This window comes from Scylla paramamosain, chromosome 19, assembly GCF_035594125.1.
Source record: "Scylla paramamosain isolate STU-SP2022 chromosome 19, ASM3559412v1, whole genome shotgun sequence".
Lineage (NCBI taxonomy): Eukaryota > Metazoa > Arthropoda > Malacostraca > Decapoda > Portunidae > Scylla > Scylla paramamosain.
Genome location: NC_087169.1, coordinates 12,405,916 through 12,413,641, shown reverse-complemented (window position 1 = coordinate 12,413,641; position 7,726 = coordinate 12,405,916). Strand labels below are relative to the sequence as shown.

The window sequence follows — 7,726 nt, the reverse complement described above, 5'->3', positions numbered from 1 at the left end:
AGCCAATACGTGCTGCTTCGCTCACCTGACTCTCCGGCGAAGACTAAATTAGCACATGACTTACCTGAGCCGCTGTTTAGTATCTGGTCTGTTGCGTTGGCAGGTGAGGGAGAGAGGGAGAGGGAGAGGGAGAGGGAGAGGGGAGGGGCGAAACAAGGACCGGAGGGAAAAGACAAAGGGAGAGGAACAGGGAGAGGAGAAGTAGGAGAAGGAAGAGATGAGAACGATTCAAGTGGAAAAGAAATGTAAGGAAAGAAGGAAGGAAGGGAGGTGGATGAAAGAGTATAGGTATTGGGAGAGAGAGAGAGAGAGAGAGAGAGAGAGAGAGAGAGAGAGAGAGAGAGAGAGAGAGAGAGAGAGAGAGAGTCAATCAGTAAAAGAGAGTGCAAGGAAAAGGGTTAAGAGGATGGATAATCCCAGATGCGCAGAGGTACACGTGTTAATAGCAACCAATCAATACAGGTGTCCGTTTCTATCGTGCTAATTAATACACCTGTTTATGCAAAGACTAATTTATTTTGTGCACCTGCTCATTAGTATGCAAATTGGCTCCAGGTGTCTTGTCGGATATATAACATAGTGTGTGGGACTATTGACACTGCTCCAGGGACTATACAAGTGAGCTATGCATCTGCCGAACACCTGAGCAGCCAGCCAGGTGAGTGAATAGGCGGGATGGAGGGAGTCACCTGCCCTGCCGCCCTCCCGTGACGCAGCCCCGTGGTGTAGGCAAAGTCCAGGTGAGTTATGAGGTGGGGTGAATGTGTCGTGCGAAATCAGATCAGGTTTGGAAATTGGAGAAGTTGTGGTGATGATTTCTGATTCCTTCTCTGTGTGTGTGTGTGTATGTGTGTGTGTGTGTGTGTGTGTGTGTGTGTGTGTGTGTGTGTGTGTGTGTGTGTGTGTTTGAAATTTGCATCCCGTGAGGTCGTGATTGATGCAGTGATTGAGTCTGGAAGGTGGCGCGTTTGATGTTATTACGGGAAGTCACGTACCTCACCCTTTAGGAATATTAGAAAGAAGCGCGCAGGATGGTGTGCACGTGTGTGGGTTTGAAACGTGAATGTTTAGTGGTAAGTGATGGAAAGTGTAATAGAAACGATGTATTGCTTGCCACCTGTATTACCTGATGGGAATGTGTGTATATTTTATGTATGACGAATTCTGGGCAAGGGCAAGAAAAAATGGGAAAAAAAAGGTCACATAAGATGTCAGTCCCAAAGGAGAATTGTCAAATTACCCAGAATTACGAGAAATGCCTCGAAACCTCTCCCATGAAAGAGTAAGTCACAGGCATTGGTAAATACATCATCCGGCAGAGAGCTCCACAGGTTATCAGTAACAGGAAACGTACGTGTGTGTGTGTGTGTGTGTGTGTGTGTGTGTGTGTGTGTGTGTGTGTGTGTGTGTGTGTGTAAGGGGAGGGAGGATGAGTGGAGAAAGGGAATAGTAAAACGTAAACTTGTGTTGAGGTTTTAGGAAAATTATAAAAAAAGAACATATTTTCACAGTGTTACTTGCATTACCTCCTGGGAATATAAGTAAAAGAAAGCCTATAACAGAGTGAACATGTGGAGGTGGAAGCGTAAATTGATAGTGACAGGTGAGGGAGTGATTTATGAGTGACTGCACGAGTGCGTATCGACACTTACTCTTGGAAATGTATGTATGAAACCTCACCACGTTTTTCATCTCCTGTCGCATAAAGAATATATAATGGAGTACGTATTGGAAGTTAAAAAGTATGGAGTGACAAGTGATGGAGTGAGTGACGCGAACTGTAGCGGTGCTTGTATCGAAATATTCACTTCAATGCATTTTTTGTGTTGAAATGAGGATAGTAACAAAGTATGAAGTAAACGATGACAAACTGTTGTGTCCTTTATATAAAAACATGAGGTATAATAAAGTGAATATGTTGAAGCTAATATAGTTGCAGTGATAGCAAGCCACAGCATCCTTTGTATCTAAATATAAACTTAAATGTATTTTACCCGCTTAAGTGAACGCAAAAAGGGATGAAGCAACTGATTACCTTGATGTTCCTTGTTTAAAAACATGAATTACAATGAAGTGTGTTAGTGGAAGCCTCAATAGTGGGAAATAAGACAGTTATATAGTGGGAAGTAAGACAATCCTTACCATCCTTTGTATCGAAATATAGACTTCAATATAGTTTGTGTTGAAGTGAAGATAACAACGGGTGAACTGAATGATTACAAATGGTAGTGTCTCCTATAAAAATAAGAAAAAAAAATCATGAGCTATAATGAAGTATGATAGTGAGAAGTGACACAGTGATGGCAAACCGTAAAATCACTTGCATAAAGATAAAAAAAATCTATAATGAAACGTGTATGTGAAAGCCAAGACAGTGAGAAGTGATACAGAGATGACCAACCGCAACATCACTTCCACAAAAGCATAATTTATAATAAAGTGTATCCGTGGAAGTTGAAGCAGTAGCAAATGGTGGAGTGATTCCTGACAAAAGCGTGGCGTGAGGTGGACGAGTCAGGACGAGTCGGGTGGAGTCAGGTGGAGGGGCTCGGGTACCAGGTGCGAGTGGAAGAATGGCTGTAGAAAAAGACTCGTGTGCAAATTTGCTCGCAGGACACGACAATTGGAGTGGCGAGCGACGAGGGAAAAATGAGACAGGGAGTAAAGCGAAACATGAAAGCTTACGAACGTGATTTTGTGAGGTAATGAAGGTTTGGAATGGAGTGAGTTATGGTGGAGTGTGGAAATGAACCACTTAAACCTACTGTCAGATCTGGATGAGGTGGGATGGAATGACTTCACAAACACACACACACACACACACACACACACACACACACACACACACACACACACACACACACACACACACACACACACACACACACAAAGACTATAAATTAAGAAGACTTATACATGGACTGCTTGAAGGCTGGAGTAATAAAACACGTGATGAAGGTAATGACCCCCAAGAAAAATCGTGCAAACATTCCCTTTGCGAACACAGTTATGTGAGACGACGCAAACATGAAAAGAAAGAAAAGAAAAAAAAGGAAAAACACAAGAGAAGACATAAAACACACATAAAAACACCTGCAATGAGGAGCAAACATGCATAAATGAATGACCGGCGGACGCAGAGTCTTGTAAATTTACCTGTTTTGGGGGAGACAGGTAAGAGAGGTATGACTAAATAGCTCCAGTATTTTCAGAACAAACACTAGTGCAGTAAATTTACCTGTTTTGCGGCACCGGCAAAAGAGTTGCGTATATATAACCAGGAAGCCTCATTATTGCCGGAACAAACGCCACAACGTCCCAAATTCATGTATTTTTTGCCACAAGTTAAAGTATTATATCTGGAGAGCCTCATATTACTGGAAAAAAATACTAGTACCTTTTAAATTTACCTGTCTTTTTATACAGGTTAGAGATACATTAGTAGAAAGCCTTAACAAGAACAAGCAGTAGCACCTTGTAAATTCACCCGTGTCTTTTGTGTGATCCAGGTAAGAGATGCGTTAGTAACAAGTCTTAACAGGAACAGTCTGCAATATCTTTCACCCCTTCACCGATATGGTCGTCTTTTGTTAACACTGAAATCATTGTAGTGTGTTGTTTGGATAGACAAGAAAAAAATGAGGTTAATTTCTTCTTTGCTAAGCTACACAAGTGAGTCTTTTGGAAATTGTAGATATTCATGGGAAAGATGGATTAACTGATGTAAAGGTTTAAATCTACCTGCTTTGCAACACACACACACACACACACACACACACACACACACACACACACACACACACACACACACACACACACACACACACACACACACACACACACAAGTGATTAATTTCATCTTTGTTTAGCTATATAAGTAAGTTTTTGAGAGATTGTGCCCCAACAAGTGAGTCTTTTGAAAGTTGTAGATAATCATGGGAAAGATTAAGAGTGAAAGGGTTAAAATCCATCTGTTTTGCCCCACACAGGCTAGATCACTAGTGCATATGATTAAATACCAGTACTTTGAGTGAGACATAAACACATAATTGCAGAGATGAACCGTGAACCGCGAACCGCGAACCGCACGTAGTCCCTGACGCGGGGAAAAAGTGCAGGTATTTTGGATGAAGCATAAACACACGATTACTGAAGCGAACCGTGAACTTTGAACCATGAATCCTGAACCGCACCAATTCCTAACTCGGGTAAAAATGCTGGTATCGCGGGCGAGGCATAAACACATGATTACTGAAGTGAGCTGTGAACCGTGAACCGAGAACCGTGTGAACCTGCTGCCTTCCATGACGCGGGAATGGTGCGGCTCATGACTCGTGAAATATTATCGTGTAAACGGCAAACTCTTGACATGAGTGGTTCCCTGCTTGCGTTACGAGGCTCCGTGTGTGTGTGTGTGTGTGTGTGTGTGTGTGAGAGAGAGAGAGAGAGAGAGAGAGAGAGAGAGAGAGAGAGAGAGAGAGAGAGAGAGAGAGAGAGAGAGTCACGCAGGTGTGGCAGGTAAGGCGTGCTGAGGTAATGTTAAGTCTTTTCCAAGGTGTTTCAGAATATTCCTTCATTTATTACTCACTGACTCACGACTTCCTACTGCGTTACTCTCCCTGCTCTCCTCTCCCAGCTATACTCTCACATCATCATTCTCCTTTACTCCCCCTTCTGGGTCTCTTAACTCATTCTCCCCTCCATTATTCTCATTATTTCCCGTGTCATCATTTTTTCTTGAATTTCTTACTCATTAATCTCGCTTCAATTACTCTTACTCATTATTCTCTCTTCCCTTACTCTAATTGTTCTTTTTTTCCATTAGGCATTATTCATTACTCTTCCTTTACTTGCCTTACTTTTTTTTTTTGGTTATTATCCTTATTCTTTTATTCTTATTCACTGCTTCCTCTCTTTTACGCATTACTTATTTCTTTCCCTTCCTATATTTTTACTTGTTACTTTCTTTCTTTATTTAATTCCACCACTCTTCCACCTCCTCCTCCAATCAGTCTTAGTGGTGTCAGTCTGTTAGTCTTACTCTTATTCATTCTGTCTCTCTTCGTGACTTGCTTCCTTCCTTTATTTTTACTCAATTTTTCTTTTTACTTCATTTCACCACTCTTAGTACTTTTCTGCATCTGTGTTAGTGGTGTCTTTGTTACTTATTGCTCTTACTCATTCGTTTTCCCATTCATGACTTTTTCCTTCCCTTCTTTTATTTTCATTCTCTCACTTTTCCTCTTTACTTCATTCCATTTTTTTTTCTTTAACATACATCATTCCTTCATTCTCAGTAGTCTTTCTCTCCCATCAATCTCAGCCCTGTCCTTCTCTTCCTCATTACTCTTACTCCCTCTCCCTCCATGACTCTCACTCATTACTCTCCGATACACAAAACATGTCTCGCCAGAAGTCCTCCTAACCTTTTGTTACTACGCCATAAAAAAAAAAAAAACGAAAAAAAAGAGAAAAAAATCAGGTTAGACAACAAATCTTCCTTCCTCTCACCTGTCTCAGCCTTGACTCATTACTTACTCACCTGGGTCTTGGGGGATCTGGGAGAGGGTGAGAGTGAGGGCGGCCAGAAGCAATAGTAGCAGCAGGAGTCCCCGCGGCCCCTGCATGGTGAGGGAAGGGCCTGGGTGGGTGGGTAGGGGCTGCCGCCTCCCTCCCTGCTTCCGGCTTCTTGCGTCTGATAACTAAATCACGGTGAAGGAAAAGTTGGCTGGAAAATATTTGTGCTGCACTATACCTTGTTATTATTATTATTATTATTATTATTATTATTATTATTATTATTATTATTATTATTATTATTATTATGGTGGCACTTGGCTATGTAGTTTCCATTTTCGTTCAGTTTTTTTTTGTGTGTTCGATTGAAGGAAAATTTTTGACGACACTGTAACGAAAAGAAGAAAAAATCGTAAAGGGAAAAAAATACAAATTCCATCACTTAACATCGACGGACACACACGCGACACGCACACACACGCACATGGCATTACCCAGAAGCACCCTCTTGTGTTAAAGCAAAGAAATGAATATATGTATACACCTAACTTTTCCCCTCAAACCACCACTCCCCTCTCTTCCTTAACTGGGGGGTGTGGTGGGGGGATGGGGTGAGGGGTGGGGTGTACCTGCGTTCCGGTCGATGTTGGACCACACACCCCCTCCCCTCCCCGCCTCAGGTATCACAGGCACGGTCACAGGTCACGTGAAGGAGGTCATATGTTACGTGCGAGGAGTGGGACTGCCGGGCGCGAACGTCCTCCCTCCTTGACTGTCGGGGCGGTACTGAGGCGAGTGGCTGGCTGTTTCGGTGACTGCCTTGCTCTGCCTTCCTCTGCCTCGGTCTTCTTTCGCTTCTCTCGCTCTCTCTTTCCTGGGGTACTGATTATTATTTTTATTATTATTATTATTATTATTATTATTATTATTATTATTATTGTTATTATTATTATTATTATTATTATTGGTAGTTGTGGTGTTCTGATTTTTTTCGCCAGTGAAAAGTTGTTTTGCAATCGATTGTTAAAGTTTGTGTGTGTGTGTGTGTGTGTGTGTGTGTGTGTGTGTGTGTGTGTGTGTGTGTGTTTCTCTGTCATCATTCATATCAAATTTCTATTGTCCGTGTCCTTTTTCCGCGTCAGACTCCCATCTTTCTCTCTCTCTCTCTCTCTCTCTCTCTCTCTCTCTCTCTCTCTCTCTCTCTCTCTCTCTCTCTCTCTCTCTCTCTCTCTCTCTCTCTCTCTCTCTCTCTCTCTCTCTCTCTCTCAAACACACACACACACACACACACACACACACACACACACACACACACACACACACACACACACACACACACACACACACACACACACACACACACACACAATTGCATGCACTCTTTCGCTCCTCGCACAAACAGGAAAAAAAAAAAAAAAACACTCGCTCTAAACACAGCCACGGAGATAATTGCCTCATAAGGGCGGCGATTAGCAAAACCTCGCGAAACGAAAACATGAATCAAAGACAGAGAGAGAGAGAGAGAGAGAGAGAGAGAGAGAGAGAGAGAGAGAGAGAGAGAGAGAGAGAGAGAGAGGGAAGAAAGCAAGACCAGCGAGTAATCTAGAACTAATAACATTCTCAAGAAATGTTTGTTAATCCTACGCTGAAATTAGTCTACGGAAGAGTCGAGCCACGTTTCACTAATTCCTTTTCCCTTCCATTGTTAAAGCATTTTTCTGCCCCTTATTCTTCCTCGCTTTGGGGTTGAAATCTCCCATTGAGCCTTTTATTTATTGGATGAGAGAGAGAGAGAGAGAGAGAGAGAGAGAGAGAGAGAGAGAGAGAGAGAGAGAGAGAGAGAGAGAGAGAGAGAATGGTTGAAAGGGAAAAGAAATGTTGTGGGGAGAGAGAGAGAGAGAGAGAGAGAGAGAGAGAGAGAGAGAGAGAGAGAGAGAGCATTATTATTGGGAGAGAAAAGTTTGAATAAATAAAGCATTCTTGTAGCAAAAAGAGCAAGAGATAGATAGATAAACAGAGAGAGAGAGAGAGAGAGAGAGAGAGAGAGAGAGAGAGAGAGAGAGAGAGAGAGAGAGGACGAATTGGTATGCTTATTTGTTTTAGTGTTCCCTTAGGATCTCGTGTCATGACTCAACATGATTTGCTACACTGAAGGAATTTGTGGGAATATTCCTTTGTAGTCATTTCGTTTCTCTCTCTCTCTCTCTCT

The 7,726-nt window shown here is 42.3% G+C and overlaps 1 protein-coding gene across 3 annotated transcripts in view; it reads right to left on the bottom strand.

Annotated features, from left to right (window-relative positions):
• The window catches only part of LOC135109642 (uncharacterized), a 105,250-nt gene extending 98,942 nt beyond the window's left edge, over positions 1 to 6,308 (bottom strand). Inside the window, exons 1-2 of one of the 3 annotated variants that reach the window (XM_064021128.1) lie at positions 6,147 to 6,308; positions 5,543 to 5,905 (exon numbers count right to left, since the gene is read on the bottom strand). The gene's annotated coding sequence lies outside the window, so the exon portion shown is untranslated. The remainder of the gene's footprint in view (positions 1 to 5,542; positions 5,906 to 6,146) is intronic. The other 2 variants (XM_064021125.1, XM_064021126.1) reach the window with 2 other exon arrangements.
• Between the last annotated feature and the right edge of the window lie 1,418 nt (positions 6,309 to 7,726).